This window comes from Lynx rufus, unplaced genomic scaffold (assembly GCF_022079265.1).
Source record: "Lynx rufus isolate CCGP_SWC_20201006 ecotype Redwood Valley unplaced genomic scaffold, mLynRuf1.p SCAF_3, whole genome shotgun sequence".
In the NCBI taxonomy this organism is placed as follows: domain Eukaryota; kingdom Metazoa; phylum Chordata; class Mammalia; order Carnivora; family Felidae; genus Lynx; species Lynx rufus.
Window position 1 is genome coordinate 114024711 of NW_025814845.1, and position 17873 is coordinate 114042583.

Genomic DNA, 17873 nt, shown 5'->3' on the forward strand with positions numbered 1-17873 from the left:
CTATTTCCAGATCATACTTAGTTCATTCCTTTCTTAATCTTCTCTACAGCACTTGTTACAACATAACATACAAACCTAACTTTGCTGTATGTTGTACTATCATTTTGTTTATTTTATAGCTACACAGAAAAAAATAAGATGGCTATTTTCCAATACCCCAGTGAAGACAATGATATACTGAAAATGGAGAACAGTCATCAGATTTAATAATACTTCAAATGTAGAAGTGACAGGACTTATTGATGTACTGGATGTGAGAGGCAAAGAAAAGAAATACATCAACTATGTGCTCTACTTTTTGAGCCAGAACAATCAGATATTTCTGTTGTTTGTATTTTTTTGTTGTTGTTAATAATTTACTGAGCAGTTAAAAGGCTTAAAACATGTGTAAACTTTGGTAAATGGTCAAGAGTTGCTGAGAAACCAAAACAATTAATGAAAAGCTTTGAAGGATGAGGCAAGAAGACTAAGAGACTAGGCCAAAGGCTAGAAGGAAACCAACCACACTGATGTCATTGGATGTGATGTTAAAAAAGAGGAAGTAGCCAAGTCAGTGAAATGCTGCTTAAAGTAGGACAAAAAAACACTGAGAAAATATTCATTGTATTTATATATTATATATTATATATATTATATATATTTATAGATTTATAGATTAGTAAGGACTACTCAGCTGGACTTGAAGGAAGGGATGAGGGTCAAATCCATCATGGAGAAGCAAATGTGAGGTGGGGAATCCAAAAAAAAAAAAAAAAAAAAAAAGCATAGCAATTCAAGAAATTGGGATGCTGCCAGTGCAGAGAGGTAGAATATAACTGGAGGAGGGGAGTACAGGGTTAGAAGAAGGGATCCGAGGAGTATTTTGTTGTTGTCTTTAATGGAAGAAATGTGCCATGCATGTGTGTGTGTGTGTGTGTGTGTGTGTGTGTATATATATATATATATATATATGAGTATACACACACAGAAATGGATCAGTGTAATTACAGAACATAAAAGAGAGAGAATACTTTTAAGTGTAGGTTTTCTGAGCAAATATATAATCTATGTACTTCTTAGGTAGAGCTATTGCCTGTAAACAAGTCAAGATATATCTTTAGTATAAGTAATATATGTATAATGATAATGATAGTTCTAATAGAAATCACATTGAGTGCTAACTCTGTAGGAAAACATTTTACCTCTTTTATCTTAATTACTCGTATCCTCAAAATCTATATAAAATAATTATTATTACTATTATTATATAATTTATAGTTGGAGAAATTGACTCAGAGAATTTTTTAAGTTTATTTATTTATTTTGTGTGTGAGAGAGAGAGAGAGCATGGGGGAGGGGAAGAAAGAGGGGGAGACTCCCCTTAGGAGAATCCCAAGCAGACTCCACACTGTCAGCACAGAGTCCAATGTGGGATTCAAACTCACGAAGTGTGAGATCATGACCTGAGCTGAAACCAAGAGCCAGATGCTTAACTTACTGAGCCACCCAAAGGCCCCAACTCTTAGAAGTTTAAAACATTTGTCTAAGATCACCCAGCTAGTAAGTGCTTAGATCTGTGATTCAAATGTAACTTCTTGACTGCAAAGCAAAACTCTTTAAATCTTTGAAGTATAGTAGCAAGGAAAGGCAGGAAAGATAGAGGGACGTTTTCATCATCATAACCAAGTCTAGTGGATAATGATATATGACATGTGGAAAGAATAATTAGGAATTATGAAGTTTTATTTTCTCTCATAATTATATTAGAAAGCTAAAAAATTAGTTGGTAGTTCATAATTACTCTACTTCAGATCATTTCTGGAACTTGATGAAAATGTGCTCCTTTGTTATGTAACAACTCTTCCCCAATGACTCTCTTGCTTCAATAGAGTTATTAGTTCCATAAATAGAAACATTTATATTGGTAAATATATTATGCATGCATATATATGATAATGCATCTGACTTCTTTTTTGATCATGTATAGGAATATAATAAAATAATTACAATCACCGAGCAGATTTCTACAAACATTTTACTGGTTTAATAAAAACAGCCCATGAAATGTGTACCTTCCAACATTTCACCTGTTAAATTGCATAGAATGGAAGCAGTATCTAAGGGCCATTCTGCAAGCAACAAAAATTACCATATATACATATTAATATGCATGGGATTGATAAAGTGAGCCAGATTTGCATTCCATACATAAAACTGTCAACTCACATTTCCATGATAAATCATGAAAAGAATAAAGGGGTACTCAGGCATAGGAGCTCTGCATATATTTTCTGGGCTGGCAAAAGCATTATCTCTGTGTGTCTGATTCATTTGTTGTGCTAATTTTCAGGATACCTGAAACTTTACCAGAAAGTTAATGTGATAGGTATACCTTAAAACTGTCATAGTGAAAAATAAATACTGCATGTTTCACAGATCTAAAGAATATGGGCCATGAAGTTTTAATTTTTTTTATTTAAAAAGATGTTTACTTATTTATTTTGAGAGAGAGAGAGAGACAGAGAGAGAGAGAGCAGGGGAGGTGCAGAGAAAGGGAGAGAGAGAGAATCCCAAGCAGGCTGCATGCTGTCAGCACAGAGCCTAATGTGGGGCTCAAACCCATGAACCGTGAGATCATGACCTGAGCCGAAACCAGGAGTCTAATACTCAACCAACTGAGCTACCTGGGTGCCCCAAGTTTTAAAATTCTTATTTCCTAATATAGTATAGATTTGGCAAAATCATTACCAAAGAATCAGAAATTAAAGAGAAATATTTACTCTAGGCCTCAAAGTACTAAATGCACTACCTTAAGATAGAACATAAGCTTTTCTTATTATCTAATAGTACTATTATATGAGGTAAGAAGAAAACATAGTAATGCTTTCATGTTTTATATAGTTAGTTCCCATATAATAAATGACTATCTGTAAACAACACGTTGCCAAAGCACAGGTGCCTACTCAACACATACATAGGACATCTAACACAAATCCCATCAACATTTCCTAACCTAAACTCCTTATATTTTCCTCCAAATCTGTCTACTGCAAACTTCCCTTGAATGTGTTCGCTCTTTACTACTTTCAAAGATACTCTGGGTTCTGAAATCATATCATTCTTCTTCTGCAATATCCCCCTAACTCGTCTATGATGTATATGTACATGGTGTAAATGTATAATGACATACATCTATCCTTATAATAATATCATACAAAGTATTTTCCCTGCTCTAAAAATCCTCTGTACTCCACCTATTCAACCCTCCCTTTCCCTAATCCCTGTAACCATTGATGTTTCTATTGTCTTCATAGCTTCATCTTTTCCAGAATGTCATACAGTTGGAATCATACAGTATATAAGCCTCTCTCGTTGGCTTCTTGCGCTTAGTAAAATGCACTTAAATTTCCTCCATGTCTTTTCACAGCTTAACAGCTTATTTCTTTTCAGTGCTAGATAGTATTCCATCGTTTGGATGTACAACAATTTATCCATTCATATACTGAAGGACATTTTTTTTTGTTTCCTAGTTTTAACAATTATGAATAAAGCTTTCATAAACATCTGTGTGCAGGCTTTTGTATGGACATAAATACAATAGCTGGATCATATGGCAAGAGTATGTTTAGGTTTTTTGGGTTTTTTTTTAAGTTTATTTACTTTGAGAAGGAGACAGCGGGAGTGGGGTGGGAGAGAGACGGAGGGAGACAGAGAATCCCAAGCAGGCTCTGCACTCTCCATGCAAAGCCCAATGAGGGGCTCAAACCCATGAAACTGTGAGATCATGACCTGAGCCGAAACCAAGAATCACTTAACCAACTGAGACACCCAGGAACCTCGGGTATGTTTAGTTTTGTAAGAAACAACCAAACTATCTTCCAAGGTAGCTATACTACCTTGCATTCCTATTATCAGTGAATGAAAATTCTTGTTGCTCTACATTCTCACTACCATTTGGTGTTGTTAGTATTCTGGATTTTGGTCATTCTAGTAGGCATGTAATGGTGTACCATTGTTGTTTTAATATGTATTCCCTGATGACATATAATTTTTCATATGTTTATTTATCACCTGTGCATCTTATTTGGTGATATGTCTGGTAAAATCTTTGGCCCATTTTTAAATAGAGTCGTTTGTTTCCTTATTGTTAAATTTTAAGAGTTCTTTGGATTTAAGAGTATTTTGGATAGCAGTTCTTTATTAATTGTGTTTCTTACAAATATTATCTCCCAGTATGTGGCTTGTCTTTTCATTATCTTGACATTGTCTTTTACAGAGTTAAAGCTTTTAATTTTAATGAAATCCAATTTATCAATTATTTCTTTCATGGGTCATGCTTTTGGTGTTATATCTAAAAAGTCATCACCATATAAAAGATTATCCAGGTTTCCATCTATGTTATCTTTTGGAATTTTATAGTGTTACATTTTACATTTAGGCTTATGACCCATTTTGACTTAATATTTTGTATTATAAGGTCTGTGTCTACATTCATGTTTTGCATGTAGATGTTCAGTTGTTTAAGTACCATTTGTTGGAAAGAATTGTCTTTGCTCCATTGTATTGCCTCTTTCCTTTGTCCAAGATCAACTGACTATATTTATGAGTATGTATTTCTGGGCTCTCTATTCTGTTTCATTGATCTATTTGTCTATTCTTTTGACAATACCATACTATCTCGATAACTGTAGCCGAATAGTAAGTCTTCAAGTCAGGAAGAGTCAGTCTTCCAACTTCTGTTCTTCTCCTTCAATACTGTGTTGGCTATTCTGGGTCTTGCAACTCCATACTAACTTTGGAATCAGGAGCCTCCAGCAATTTGTCAATTACAGTTCAGGTTTACATTCCCCAGCACTGGTTCTTGTAGCGGTTCTGTTTGAGCAACTCTGCTCTAGTAAGCTATGCCTCCCTATATTTATCTCTCTTCCTCTCCAGTTGGAGAACAGTGATTTGTCTTGTGATCTCTACTGTCTTATGGATCAAAGAAGAGTTGTTGATTTTTCAGCCTGTTCATATCTTTACTTGTTAGGACAGAGTGGTGACTTCTAAGCTCCTTACATGTAGAACCAGAAATTGCCTTGATCTTTACTCCACTGTCTTATTACCAGCTTCTCTTGCTGGTCAATAGTACTACTGTCAAATATCCTGCAGTTTAACATTTTGATAACTGACTTGAAAATTTGTCTTTTCTATATAATAATTTTATTTTTATTGAATATTTTTTAATGTAACTTCACCTCTTACATACTTTTTACTTAAAAAAAGAAGTAAAAGTGGTGGAGAAAGGAGGGACAGACTTCCAGCTCCTTGCCAGATGCTTTCCCTTCCTAAGAAACCTTAGTAAAAATCATAGTTGACAAAACACCTCAAGGGGATGAGAACAGGAAAAAGTTATTTTCCCAAGGATCTTGGTATTGGAGAAGCTGGGCATAGTTCCAGCCTCCCCCACTTATCTCTTTTGGCTCCAGTGTAACAAAATATCTTCCCCCAAACACAACTAGCCTGAAGGAGAAACTTAGTTAACCCTTCGATCATCATGTCTTTAGACCAATGTAGAATACATTGAAATCCCGGATCACTCCACTAATAGTGAAACTGCTTTGACATGTTAGGCAAACATTCATTCTCTGAATCTTCCTTACTGGCCATGTACCATGAATTTACTCATCATTCAAATAGAAATTTGAGGGTAAAACTGGTATATAGATTTTAGCAAAAAAAGTTTTATGTCACTTAAGCACTTCTGACTCTACACTCAAATGAATATGGTCCACGTATGAAATAATTTCTGAGATCCTGTACTCTGAAGATTATTTTATTAAAAATTAAAAAAAAGTATGCCTGTATCATTATAATTTATATTATAGTAATTAGTTTCATAGGTCATCAAACTAAGTGTTCATGCTTCATTCAAAAAAAGTATAACCATAGATTAGATACTCATGCATATTAAAACACAGTTAATACAAATTTCAAGTTTTTTACAAAGCAGTATAATTAAAACAATAGGTCACTGGCATAAAAATAGACACAGAGATCAATTGAATAAAAAGCCAGAAATGAACCCACAATTATGTGGTTAACTAATTAGCCTTTGAAAAGTGAGGAATGAATATACAATAAGAAGAAGTCTCTGTAACAAATGTTGTTGGGAAAACTAGACAGCAACAAGAGAAAGAATGAAACTGGACCATTTTCTTTCACCATACTTAAAAAACTCAAAAAGGGTTAACAACCTAAATGTAAAACCTAAAACCATAAAAATCCTTGAAGAGAGCACAGGCAGTTATTTCTTTGACACTGGCCATAGCAACTTTTTTTCTAGATATGTCTCCTGAGAAAAAGGAAATAAAAGCAAAAACAAACTATTGGGAAAACATCAAAATAAAAATTTTCTACAGAGTGAAGGAAAACAATCACTAAAACTAAAAGGTAACCTACCAAATGAGAAATGATATTTGCAAATGGCATATCTGATAAAGGTCTAGTATCCAAAATATATAAAAAAAAAAAAACAGATACAAATCAACACCCAAAAAGCAAATAATCCAATTAAAAAATGGACAGAAAACATTAACAGACATTTCTCCAAAGAAGACATCTAGATGGCCAAGAGGCACATGAAAAGGTGCTCAACATCACTCATCATCAGGGAAATTCAAATCAAAACTACAATGAGGTCATACCTGTCAGAACAGTTAAATCAAAAACATAAGAAACAATAAATGGTGGCAAGGATGTGGAGAAAAAGGAACCCTTGTGCACTGTTGGTGGGAATGAAAACTGGTGCAGCCACTCTGGAAAATAGTATGGAGGTTCCTCAAAAATTAAAAATAGAACTACTCTATGATCCAATAATTGCACCAGTAGATATTTACTCCCAAAATTCAAAAACATTTATTCAAAGGAATATATGCTCCCCTATGTTTATTGCACATTATTTCCAACAGCCATACTATAGAAGAAGCCCAAGTGTCCATCGATAGATGAATAAATAAATAAGAGGTGATATAAATACAATGGAATATCATTCAGCCATAAAAAAGAATGAAATCTTGCCATTTGCAACAACATGAATGGAGTCAGAGAGTAAAATTCTAAGTGAAAGAAGTTAGTTAGAGAAAGACAAATATCATATGATTTCACTTATGTGTGGAATTTAAGAAATAAAACAAATGTGCAAAGGAGAAAAAAATATATAGAGAGAGAGAAAAACAATAAACTGATTGTTACCAGAGGGATGGTGGGGAGAGATGGGTGAAATAGGTGATGAGGATTAAAGGGAACACTTATTATGATACAAAAAATGAAACAAAACAAAAGAATTTTTAAGAACACAGTTAATACTAATTTCCATACTTTAAATTTTCTTCCTTTTCTTCTCTGCGTGGTGCTTTGAGTTGAAAACAAACAACCTCTCACTCTAGCATATTTTTACTTATGCCAAACTTCTATTTTAGAGAGGATGGGGTTGAGGAGGTCCTCTGACCTACCAACATTTTTAACATTAACACCCCAAATATTTATGCACAAAAACATGAGAATCCACAATTTCAGTTGTTGTTTTGCTTACCTGCTAGATTTCTGGTCTGGTGCTTCTCAGTTTCAATCTGTTGGAAACTTTCAGGCATCTCTACTTCTTTGGTTAAAGTCAATAGAGTCTAGAATCTAAAAGGAGAAATGAGAACTTTATCATTTTGGTGACAATTTATTTTTAATCCAGCATGTAATTCTGTCACAAATCACGGGAAGTAATGATCATACTCTTTTGAAACAATCTTTCATCACTGGTAAATATTTATAAGCTCTTTGTTTAGAATGATCTGGGTGCGATCTTAGCCATCTAGTATCATTTTCTTTCCCAAGTTTTGTTGCTGCTGTTGTTCCTAATTATTTCAAGTCAAACTAATATTCAGATTCTAAGCCTTTGTGCTAATCTATATTCTGACACCAACCTTTGCGGTCGATGGCAAGATTGATGGAAAGATGTCAACTGACAAAGATAAATGATACACATCTTCTTAAATGGAAAAGTAACTGAAAAATTACCAAGACAACTATAAAAATAAGGAACCATGAAGCATCTTTCTAAGTCCTCAGTTTCCTATGAGAACATAGGTCTGCGGAAGATTCTTCCAGCCATAAGAAACTTGCCTTGCCATTATAAAAATAAATCTATCTTGGTTACTCTTCTGGAGAACTTGGCTACCTACTGGTATAAGTAACGAATACAAATAATTTCATTTCATTTTATGAACTTTTTTGGACACTGAATGAATTTGAATTATCAGTCTGCAAGGTAATCCAAGGCTTTATATATGCTTGAGTTAAGTTACTTGCTTGGCCATCCACAAGTGAGGTAAAACCTGGATTCAAAACGAGGTCACTCTCCTTACTCTACTCTACTGCCTGTACATTGTCACAGACTCCTACAGAACTGATTTCAGTTCATTAAGCTTTGAAGTGTTAGCTCAAATTATACTGATAGAGGAATAAAAGCAGATGCAGACTTACTATGCCTTTAATAAAAGTCCATGACACAAATACTTTAAAATATAGGTATTTAAAATCCTTGTCTCTCCTTACCACATCATTTTCTCATGGACAAAGAAAATTATGCAACTAGTCACATTTTCTTATTTTGTTTTGGCTATCAGGAGATTCAAAGTCAAATTGGGGAACACAGTTTGTAATGCATAGGAAATTTGCCCTCATTTCATTTACATTTTCCTTGAAGCTGCAACATAACATTCTTTATTTAGTGCTGTTTCACAGGGGGGAAAAAACAATAACTATTATGTGGATAATAATAGTACAATAACTTATAATAATTGATTTTATTCTAACTCTTTTACATACAACATCTTATTTAATCCTCACATTTTCCTTCTGAGGTGTAAACCATTATTTTCCCAGTCAGTGGAAATGAAGAGATTTGAGGGCAACTTTATTTTATTTTTTTTTTTTAATTTTTTTTTTCAACGTTTATTTATTTTTGGGACAGAGAGAGACAGAGCATGAACGGGGGAGGGGCAGAGAGAGAGGGAGACACAGCATCGGAAACAGGCTCCAGGCTCTGAGCCATCAGCCCAGAGCCTGACGCGGGGCTCGAACTCACGGACTGCGAGATCGTGACCTGGCTGAAGTCGGACGCTTAACCGACTGCGCCACCCAGGCGCCCCGAGGGCAACTTTATTTAAGGCTGTGACATAGAAGCTGTATCTAACTGGACATAATGTAGCCATATAAAGATCAGCCAGGCATATGGATTGTGGATAAGTAGAATTTTTTTGTATTGTTTAAATTCATATTTATTTATTTATTTATTAATTTGTATTTAAATATGAAACACTTTGGCCTGAATTATCCAGTTAAACTATTTACATTGATCATATAAACTAGTAAGTATTGCCATATCCCTCAAGTTATTTCTATACATAAAGATTAAGTTATACTCTATTAATGTTTATTGAAAAATATGCAATTATATAAGGAAAATGATTTAAAATTGCTGGAACACATTACAAATTGTCTGAAGAATATTCTATATTTAATTTGAAATGCTTTCATTATGACCCATGCCCTTTTACTACGATTTTAGTTTACTTTCCTATAAAAAAACCACATATGTGTCATTTATTATTAATATTTTATATTGAGTATGATTTATTACATTCTCTTTTATTGGGTACATGTCAAGCACATCAGATTTTAATGCATTGGCTATCCTGAGCCATGGCACATAATTTAATTTTTATTCCACTAGTCATAAGTTTGGCAATATATTTGTGTCATGAAACTGTTTTCAATAAATATACTGAAATTAATTTGTATTGACATCAGTATTTAAGAGCAGTTGTGAAATATCTTATAACTATAGATCCATAACTAACAAAATTCAAAACCACTCTGTTTTGACAAATTTTTCCTTATTGGAAATTTCTATAAACCAAATATTTATTGGGTACAAGGATTTATTTTTTTTATTTTTTGTGTTCTAGTATCATCTTAACTTGAAGACTGATATAAAAACAGCAGGAACTCCAGCCTTCTTCCACAAGATAATTAGAGACTGAAGGCTCCTGAGAAGACGGACCAACTTAGTCAAAGGTGTCTCAGCATATTCAACCAGGTTGAGGATGGGGATTGAGGTAATTTTTGCAAAAGAAAAAATCGTTTAGCCTTGTTTTTGGAAATATATGAAGATAGTATACTCAATTGATAACTTTAAATGGTATTTCTTTTTTTTAGTAGTATTGAGTTTGAAAATAAAAATCATCTCTTTTTCTCTTTGTCGTTTATCACCCGTTTTTTCTGTAACTGGAAGTCTAGAGTCTTAGAATTGATTTAAATCAATTTTCTGTTGTGTAACTAAGTAAATGCAATTTGAAGGACATTAAATTACTTGGTTGAGAACGTGCACTACTTAGTGAAGAACATGTCTATGTATTAATTTAACCATAGTTTTAAACACCTATACACCAGCACCTGGCATGGGTATTGGAGGTAGTGTGGTAAAGGAAATAGTCTCTGCCTTTGTGAAGCTTCCAGTTTAGACAGGAAAAAGGAAACAACAATTAAATACTCTGGGATAAAGTTACACGGCGTTATTAGTAGTATGGAGAAAATAAACACGTAACTACTACTCTTAGAGCGGGTGACCTCAGCCAGCTTGCAGGATCAGGCAAAGCTTCTGTGAGAAAATGGCCTCTTACCTAAGATATGGATAAGGAAGAGATCTTAACTACCAATTACTGATTTTGTGGTGCGTTTTTGTTAGGTTTTAACGTTGCAGACTCGCTGTAGTGCTCTTCCTTCCATCTGTCCTTATTTCTCAGTAGTATGTAAGTAAAGTATTATTGTAAAACCAAAATAAAATATCTCCACACATCAAAATGGTGTAGAAAATAATATCAGATTCTGGCAATGATGTAAGAAACTGGATCACTCATAAATTGCTAGTGGGAACGGATTGTAAAATGATACAGCCATACCAGAGAACATTTAGCCAGACTCTTATAAAACTATTCACTAACCATATGATCCAGAAATTGCACTCTTGGGAATTTAGTTTATAGAATATGAATTCTCCTAGCAGCTTTATTAACAGCCCCAAACTGGAAATAGCCCAGATGTCCTTTAACAGGTGAATAATTAAGCAAACTATGATATGCCTACACCAATGTGATACTCCACACTAATAAGACAGAACACACTATTGAAATCTACATACATACTGAGTAAACCTAGCATCTAGATTTTAGTTTCTAATACCATTCTCCAATAAGAGGAAGCAGGGCTCTTTAAATAAATGGCCAATTCTACGACTGATGAAGTAAGTATAAAAGATGAGCCTGGAATATCTTGTATTGCCAGCAAATAAGGAATCAACAACAATAAGGAAGAAAATACACACACACAATAATGGCGGTATATGAAAAAGACACAAGAGCCAACCAAAGGAGGTCCCAATGACCCAAGCTGAAACAATTTAAACAAAATCAAACATTGTTGGAATATAAAGCATGAAACAAGTACCCATGAGTTTATAGTAAATAAGAAAATGAAAAATTAAAGGGGGAAGAAGAGACAAATCTCCAAAGAAAAAGCCTGTATAATTTATAACACACTTTCTCATCAAAGAGGTGGAGCATATTTCTCACTTCTTAAGGATGGACTACACACAGTGACTTCCCAAGAATACTGTTTGGAAAGTGAAAAAAAAAAAACAGCTTTTCAGTGAAGAAACCTGACAAATACTATCTCAAATGATTAAGGAATATCAGCAGTGATAAGTCATATTGATAGCATGAACCCCTGATAACATGTGATGAAAATGGTACTTTACCTTTGTGATCTTCCCACCAGAACTCATAAATCCAGTCTGATCATGAGAACAAAACAAAACAAAACCCAGAAAACATCAGGGGCGCCTGGGTGGCTCAGTCAGTTGAGCATCTGACTTATGCTCAGGTCATGATCTCACAGCTCGTGGGGTTGAGTCCCGCATTGGGCTCTGTGCTGACAGCTCAGAGCCTGGAGCCTGCCTCTGATTCTGTGTCTCCCTCTCTCTCTGCCCCACCCCACTCATGCTCTGTGTCTCTTTCTCTCTCTCAAAAATAAATACACATTAAAAAAAAAAAATCAGACAAATCCAACTGAGGGACATTCTTCAAAATACCTGAACAGTACTCCTCAAAACTGCCAAGGTTATCAAAAAAAATTTCTGAGAAACTGTCACAGCCAAGAGGATATTAAGGAGAATTGACAACTAACTGTAATGTGGTATTCTGGATAGAATCCTGGAACAGAAAAGGTGGATGATATTTACGTAAATACTGAGGAAATATGAAAGAGCTTCTACTTTAATGATAATGTATCAATATGATTTCATTAATTGTAATGATTGTGCTATATTAATGTAAGGTGTAAGGTGTTAATAATAGGGGAAACTGGGTGCAGGCACATCAGGACCCTCTGAACCATCTTCATAACTCCCCTGTAAATCTCAAGTATCCTAAAAAATTAAAAAGTTTATTATCAAAAAACAATAAAGAAAAAAATTTAAAGCTTGCATACATTCAACTTATGTAATATCCTTCAAATGATAATATTTTAAAAACGGAGAATAGTTAGTGGTTGTCAGAAATTATAAAGGAAGGAGGAAGAGAGGTAACTGTGGCCACAGAAGGGTATAATTAGCGATCCTTGTGATGGAATTGTTCTGTATGTTGGCTATGGTCTATGACTATAGTCATGTGATTCTATACATAAGATTGTGTAGAAATATACACAGACATGGGGCACTTGGGGGGCTCAGTCGGTTAAGGGTCTGACTCTGCATTTCAGTTCAGGTCATGATCTACCAGTTTGTGGGATGGGGCTCCGGGTCTGGCTCTGCATTGACAGCATGGAGCCTGCTTGGGATTCTCTCTCTCCCTCTCTCTCTCTCTGTCCCTTCCCCACTCTCTAAACAAATAAACAAAACATTAAGAAAATAAATATACACATACAAATAAGTACATATAAAACCAATGAAAACTGAGCAATGTTGGTCGATTGTATAAATGCTGATTTCCTGGTTGTGATAGTATACTGTAATTATGTAAAATGTTATCATTGGAACAATAGGTGAAAAGTTGACAAAATATTTCTGTATTTATTATCTCTGAGAACTGCATGGGAATATATAATTATCTTAAAATAAAAAGTTTATTTTTAAAAATGCTTATTTATTTATTTTGAGAAAGAGAGACAGCACAAACAGGGGATGGGCAAAGAGACAGGGCAGAGAGAGAGAATCCCAAGCAAGTTCCATGCTCAGCATGGATCCCATGTAGACCTTGATCTCATGACTGTGACATCATCACCTGAGCCAAAATCAAGAGTCGGACTCTTACCAATTGAGTCACCCAGGAGCCCCTCATTAAAATATTTTATCTTATAATCATGTCAATATATTTAATGGTATACAATAGAAAAAGTAGGATAAGGACCCAAGGTTGTAAAAATCTTCATAGATAGAAAGGACATTACATGCAAAAAAACTTGTCATAGAAGAGATCATGTTGTATTCACTGAACAAACAGAACAAAGAACCAACGTGGCTGGGGTTTCAGAGTCTAGGAGATGGGGATTCAATATGAGGTTGGTTGGAATAAATAGTGACCATATCTTGTTGAGCCTTTTAGGACACATCAAATTTATGCTCTAAATTTTAAGTGCCTTTGTAAGACATGAAAGTGTTAGAATTAAGCTTTTAGTAGATGTAGTCAAGGATAAGTTTATTTCTTAGAAATTCTATGATACTTAGAAATTATTAACTATTGTAAGATTAATTATATGTGTCTCTTGGCCAGATTCTCCCATATTTATAAGATAGGTCCTTATCATCACTGGATGTCTGACCTTGAGCTACATATTTAGCCCTTGTAAACCTCAGTTTTTCACTAGTATTTACTCAGATGTGTCTACCTAATTGATCACCAAACTCTCTGAAGTATGCAATCAGGATCAAACAACATAAACCACGTGCAGCACTTAGCATATTAAACTTTACACATTAGTCACTAATTTCTGTTTCTCAGAGACTTAAGAATTATACAACAAATACAGATCAGTTATATAAAATGTCTGAAAATAAACATGAAATAAAATTTAAAACACCAGTTATGGCACCCTGTGTCCCTAAACACCATTAAATGGCCATGCACCAGTTAAACTCAATTATAATGGAAAAGGGAGATAGTGAGGACAGCTAGGAGTCTGCCATACCAATTTTCCTCATTAATTTTAAGGGCTCACAACAACACTTTTCCATTGTTGTTTATCCAAAACAGAAAGGAACACAATAAATATTTGCTAAATAGATGGGTTAAATTAAAGGTAATATATAATGACCTCCATTTTTCCTGTGAAGTAGCAGGTAAGATTTTCAACAGAGGAATGAGTGAGAGTGAAGGAGAGAGAAGATTTAAGAAACTGGTGAATCTTTGAGATAACAACTACCGAAATGTAAAATATCAGATACATCAAAAAGAATAAGTGCTAAAAAGTGCTGAAGTTTCAGCTGAATGTTAGACCACACAAAGACAACATCACAAATTGAATGTTTCTCTCTAATATGCCCTCCAGTGTTAGCTAAGATTAAACTCAGAGAAAGGTGTGGCCAAATTGAGCCAGCAATAAGGGCAAGCAGTACAAAAGTAGTGAGAATAGAAAGAACAAGACTTGTGGGTATTAATTAAATAGTGTATTTGCAAGAAAAGGGGGTGGAATTGGGGTGGGGTAGTCTGTAGATGCTAAAAGAAACAGATGGAAACATGGAAAGTATTGATGTACAGGAAGGGTCAGTATATAGGGCTAAGATAGTGAAAGGATAGAATGTTGGGTTGCTGAAAAGGGTATACTCATATAGTTCTATACTTCGTCTGTCTACATGGCAATGATTAGGTGCATTTTGTTCATTTTATCATCTTCATATATTATCAATTATTTTGCCCTGTCTCACCTATAACTAAATAAATAATTTCTATCTAGGTCAAATTATACATTTAGAGACAATTGGAATGAGCACAATAATCATTTAGGTGTGTATTTTGTATGTTTATTTAATTAATTGAAATTTTGAGAATATGTCTCACAATGTATAAATGTATTTGTATAACGCTATTTTATCACACATATAAATATGTAAAAAGATATACTGAGAATACCTAACATGATATCTTCATGGTTGTACAATAACAATGGATTTGAGATTAGTATCCAAGAGGTTGAAAGAACAGATGCCAGTAACGGATATTGGAGAACAACTGAGTTGGAGATATGGAATGATCATTGAAATTTAACACTGCTATCTTTTTTTAATGTTTATTTATTTATTTTGAGAAGGTAGGGAAGGGCAGAAAGTGGAGAGAGAGAATCCCAAGCAGGCTCTTTACTATCAGCAGAGAGCCCAACGTGGGACTCAATCTTATGAACCTTGAGATCATGACCTGAGCCAAAATCGAGTCAGACACTTTACTGACTGAGCCACCCAGGTGCCCCGAAATTTAACACTGTTCCTAAATTTAATCTGACATATTTATTCTTTAATAAATAGAGAACATCTTCCAAAAGAAATGTTAAAAAAATATATGTAGAGGGCCTGCCTGGGCAATATCATAAACAAACAAAAATAAACAAAAAAATAAGTAAACACATGCCCCTGGGAAAATCATTTACCTTCTCTAAATCTCAATTTTCTCATTGGGAAATGAAAATAATTGGTTACTACTCGAGTAGGATTACTAGAATAACTTTTTTTGTAACACAAACTTATGTTCTATGTTATAGTCCGTACAAATGCAAAGAATTATTTTTGTTGCCAAAAAAGTAAGAGAATAAAAGGAATCAAAGTCTTTGAGATGCCAAGAACTGATGTTTCCTGCATCAGCCCTGAAGTATCAGTATGACTTAAGCTGCTGTTCATTCAAGAAAGTAGCTAAGGTTACAGGAAGATGTCTTTAATCCCTTTTACTCTCACACCCCAAAATGACACAATTCTTTAAAACAAAATAAATCACTGATGAGCAACTCATCTCCAGAGGGAAAGGATAGAAAAAGCAATGAAGATGGGGCACCTGGGTGGCTCAGTCAGTTGAGTCTCTGACTTTGGCTCAGGTCATGATCTCACTGTCTGTGAGTTCCAGCCCCCAGTCGGGCTCTGTGCTGACAGCTCAGAGCCTGGAGCCTGCTTCGGATTCTGTGTCTCCCTCTCTCTCTAACCCTCCCCCGCTCATGCTCTGTCTCTCTCTGTCTCAAAAAAATAAGTAAAGGTTAATTTTTTTTCAAAAAAGAAAAAGCGAAGAAGCAACAGTGCCTGTGGAAGAAAGACTTAGATGGCATGCCCAGATAAGCCGCATATGAAACAAAAAAATTTGTTGGAAGAGATTCAGTCTGTCTTTTATCTTTTACACAGCTGGTCAAGGAATAAGCAACTTCTAAAACTATAATCACTGGCTGTTTTTACAGAACTCATATTAAAAGAGAAAGACTTTTCATGTGGCTAAATCCTTTTCAGACTTTCAATTCCAGATATGAGACATTGCTTTTTTTATTCAATTACTTTAACTCTTTATTTGATTCTCTGAGATTAAGTATTCTGTCTATATGGATTTTTCATAAGAATGTATGTATAATGAAGTAGGTGTCACAAAGATGTAATTATGAAATTATACCCATTTCTTGGTATCTTTGGAAATGATGGTTAGAGCAAAAAAAAGGCATAATAATAATTATCAGCATTTTTGGCACGTTTATATGAATAAATATATGAACAAAGTTGAATGGCGAAAATACACTTAAGACAGTGTATATAAAAATGTGACAGTTTGAAAATTTTAAAAACTAATATCCAAAAGATAGTAGTTTATAAAAAATATAAATTATATATGTAAATTATATATATTTATATTATATAAATTATATATTATTATATAATTGTATGATACATTATATAAAAATACTATAATATGAAATATAATATAAATTATATAATATATAAAATATACTATAATATCTAATATAAAACAATAATATATGTATATTTTATAAATATATAATTATTAATAATATAACTATTATTAATGTATTATATAATGTAAATATATAAATAGTATATAAAATAATATTTTTCTAAAATTTTTTGTTACTCAGCATTATTTTTTTCATTTTTTACTTGTAAAAAATAATTTTTATCCAGCTAAATAATATACTATATAAGCAATCATTTCTTGCTATTACTTTATGATTATATTGTATATTACTGCTGTCTGTTATTATTTTTTTATTTTTAATTTTAGAGACACAGAGCACAAGCAAGTTAGAGGAGCAGAGGGAAAGAGAGAGAGAATCTTAAGCAGGCTCTACACTCACTGTAGAGCTCGATGTGCGGCTCGATCCAACAATCCTGGGATCATGACCTGAGCCAAAATCAAGAGTCAGTTGCCCAACCAACTGAGCCAGCCAGGAACCCCTCCCCACCAATTGTTGTTATTGAAAAGAAAGACAGACATTGTCAATGAGTACCACTAAAGCATTTTTCTATAATGCATGTGCATACTTGTGTTTTTGTGAACTTGTTGATAATTGAAGTATCAAAATTATTTGAATGAGTTATATTCTAGAAATACTATCAGATATTTTTGCCATATCTTTTTTTTTTTTCCTGTCCAAATTGTAGTTAAAAAGTACTAGTGCTTCTGATAAAAAAATTTCCCAGAGTAGCTATTCAAATGTAGCCAGCAGAGGTCTCTCTTAGACTCATCCAATCAAGACAATGTGTCCCTTTCTCCTCCTTGAGTTGGAACTCAACATGCAAAGCAACTTTGTTGAGGATACTAAAATTTAAT